Raw genomic sequence first — 4,181 nt, forward strand, 5'->3', positions numbered from 1 at the left:
CTTTCTTTCTTTCTTTCTTTCTTTCTTTCTTTCTTTCTTTCTTTCTTCAACAGAAATGTAAAATTCAGTGTTATATAGTAAATAATAACAATTATAATAATACCAATATCACAGACAGGTGCTGGAACAATATTGCATTATTGCAGAGGTCTTCATAGTCAATAGCAATTTCTTACAAAATATGAAGCAGTAGGTCAGCATTCACAACTTAACTTCTAGCAGTGTCTGAAGCTCATAGGCACAGAATAATAAAGGTTCAGACTATTATCATAATTTAGTTTTATACTAGTCTCATTGGATATTCATAGTGAAAGTCTTTTCGCATTCTCTTTCCAGCACCAACTAGAATAAGCCTATTTCAGTGCATATAAGAATTGTGCAGCTAAAATTTCAGCGTCTTTGCAAAATGTCAAAACTTTCTATGTTTGTGAGTTTTCTAGTCCCCTTCATTTATTTAGGTTTCTATGCCTCCCAGCAGAGCTGTCAGAAGAAATTAGTTTTTAAAAGATTACACAGAAATGGGAAAGCAAGAAGCCAGAACAATAAAGTTACCATCATTTTTTATTCAACATAAAGGAGTGATACTGTTAAGAATCTTAGAATATGTTGACTAGGAAAAAAGAGAGAAAAACATTAGATTTTGCTAAATAGCAGTGAAAAGGAGACTCCTCCTTCTTCCAGCTAAGACATTCATCAACATATATTTTATAACTAAAACTTGTCTTGCAAAGTTGGATTTTTTATAGAAATATGTAATTAAATGATGCACATTGTAAAAATAATGATTGAAATAAGTACTTATTCATAATTTGGGAATTATTTTAATAAATGCTATGTGATATGTACCAACAGTGACAGTTGTAGTTGCCTATATTTGCTTTTATGTTCTTATTTCTTAATTTTTCCTCCTATCTCTGTTCTATTTCAAAAGTCTTCTCACTTCTTTCAGGTTGGAAACTCTTCCTAATCATAGAAAGCGTCAGCCAGTCCCAACTCACATTTAAGAGATGTTCTTAAAGTGTTAACTTTTCTAATCAAAGAGGGTTTATGAGAGCATTTTAGCCAAGTTTTCCAAGAAGAACAAGCATCTTGAAAGCCTATTTTTTTTTTTTAAGTCTTCCCTGCCCTGATTGATTACCCACATTCCTTTAGGTCATCATTCTGGAAGGCCCCCAGGACATAATTTTGTTATAGTACTTTTTGTAAAATATTGTAATAGTTTGTTTACTCATTTTTCTAATTAGACTCATGCTCCATGAGGATAAGGATAATGTATTTTCTTCATTAGAATATTTGAAACCTTAGTACCCATCTGTGTACAACACATAGTAGATCTCTATAAATATTTGTGGAATAAAGGAATGAAAGTATTGATTAATCAGCTAATTAATAAGCTACTGAAGATGGTACCTTTGGTAACTCTTTTCTCTCTTGGAGTGTAATTAGAGAGTAGTTGAAGCTATTACTAGATAAATTTATTTGTTCATTGACTTCTCAAGGTATAAAATTGTATTGTACATTGATAATAAAAGCTGTTTAATGAGTAGTTATCAGGTATCAAGAACTATCTTAGGGACTGGGGAAAAATAATTAATGAAGCAAATGGAAATCTCTGTCATCAAGGCCCCAAGAAGTTATATGGAAAAGAGAAAATTAGCATAACAGTGTAAGGAATGAAAGAATATGCTATTTTTGATTTTGAGTTAGAGGATGTATCTTAAAGAAGATAGTTGAATTGAGCTTGAAGTAAAAAGGCAGACTATGAGGATATATGGGGTAAAGAGAGTTCTTAGCTTTTATTCAGAGAAAGATTGGGAATTGTAGAGTTTTGAACAGAAGACTACTCTGACATGACTTCCACTTAAAATGATTTTCTGAATGCTGTGGAGAATATATGGTAGTGGAAGAAGAGTGGGATCAAGAAGACTCTAAAATGGTAAACAGTCTTTCAGAGGATATCTGATGGTGGCTTAAATAAGATAGCCATGGTGAGGGTAGCAAAATGTTGTCGGATTTAAAAATATATATATTTTGAAGATAGAACCAACAGAATAGACTGGATATGCAGTGTGAAAGAAAGTGAAGAGTCAATGTTGTCTCTAATTATTTTCCCCATGAGCAATTGGATGAATAGTGGTGGCATTTATTGAGATGGGAAGTGATGAAGAAATAGAAGTTTGATTACTTTTACTTAAGTTTGAGATAACTATTCAACATCATAGTAGAGCTGTTGAATAGGAAGTTGACTATAAGGTTGGAGTTAAAGGTTTAAAGATTTGGACTAGAAATATAATTCCTGCTATCATTGTTATACTATGTATTGAACCAAAAAGATTAGCCCCTAGAAAATTAGTATATAGACGGAGAAAGTCAAAGCAATGAGGACTGTATTTATATACATCTCAATACATACATCATTTCTCTTAATTACTTCTGCCCTCTTATTAAATGCTCTGTTTTGTCTTTGTATCTTTTCAATTTTTTTTCTTGGCACCACTCTTCATCCTTAATCCTTATTTTTGACCTCAGCATAAATGTCATTTCTTCATAGAGGCTTTCCCTGACTTTCTAGAGAAATCAAAAACCATTTCTATAAACTTCAGTTCCTTGTTTGTTACTATTTATCTCTGTGTAACACACATCTCATTTCTATAATTTAATAAGTGGTATTATATTACATGAGGTCAGGTTTTATATTTGTCTTATTTTTAGTTGTACCCAATTCCTAATCCATTGCAAGCATATAATGAGCTCTTGACATCTTATTTGTTAAACTCAATTGAATTGTTAAATAGAAACCAATCTCCTCTGACTTTTAGTGGTTCATTATGATACTAGATTATCATCAAATAGTAGTAATTGCAACACTAATGTGTGAGTCTTTAACAGAAACTTCAGTCGTCAGCATTCACATTTCCATTCCATTGCCATTTCGTTCTATTGCTGTCCTGATTGAACAGTGCAATTACATAGAGTGTTAATTGTCTGCTAATAGGAGGAATAATGATAAAATTGCATAGTACATTTCTGTAATAACACTCAAATTACTGTTTTAGATTTCTTCCCAATATCATTCAGTGATGCTGATTCAATTTTTCACAAACAGCAAATAGTGTTGGAACAAAATACTGTATTGAAATTTTGAATTTAAAGTATATTTTGGAATTCAGCAAAGTAGCAGAATATAAAGTCAACACAGAAAATTCAGTTGCATTTTCTATACTAACAATGAATAATTTGAAAAGAAAATAAACAACTTTATTTACATTAGTACCAAAAAGAATAAAACACTTTGGAATTAACCAAGAATATGAAAGACTTATACAATAAATACAATAAACCATTTATGAAAAAAATGAAAAAAAATAATGAAAAGACATTCCATGTTCATGGACAGGAAAACTTAAAAATGTTAATATGTCAATACCAAAAAAGATGTACAAACGGCCAATTAGCAGATGAAAAAATGCTCAACATCACTAGTAAAAAGGGAAAGGCAAATCAAAACTACAAAAAGATGCTACCCCACACCTATTAGGATGACTACTATCAAAAAAACTGAAACTGACAAGTGTTCTTGAGGATGTACACTGTTGGTAGAAATGTAAAATGATAAAGCTACTGTAGAAACCAGAATGATGGTTTCTCAAAAAATTAAACACAGAATGATCATTTGACCTAGCAATTTCACTTTGTGCTATATACACAAAATAATTAAAATCAGGATCTTGAAGATATATTTGTTCACTTATGTTCATAGCAGCATCATTCACATAGCTATAATGTGGAAGCAACCCAAGTGTCCATCAATAGAGAAATGAATAACCAAACTGGTATATACATACAACAAAATATTATTCAGCCTTAAAAATGAAGAAAAGCTTAATATATGCTACAACATGGATAAAACCCGAGGATATTGTGCTAAGTAAAATACTCTAGTCACAAAAAGGCACATACAATGTGATTCCACATAGAGTAGTCAAAATCATAGAGACAGCAACATATAGAATGGTGGTAGCTGAGGCCTGGGGAAGGTGGAGTGGGAATTAATATTTAATAGTTATAGAATTTAAGTTTGGCACGATGAAAAGAGTTTTGGAGATGTTGATAAAGATTGCCCAAATATAAATCTATTTAATACCACTGAACTGTACACTTATAAATGGTTAAGATAGTAA

This window comes from Pteropus alecto, unplaced genomic scaffold (genome assembly GCF_000325575.1).
Source record: "Pteropus alecto unplaced genomic scaffold, ASM32557v1 scaffold79, whole genome shotgun sequence".
Taxonomy (NCBI): domain Eukaryota; kingdom Metazoa; phylum Chordata; class Mammalia; order Chiroptera; family Pteropodidae; genus Pteropus; species Pteropus alecto.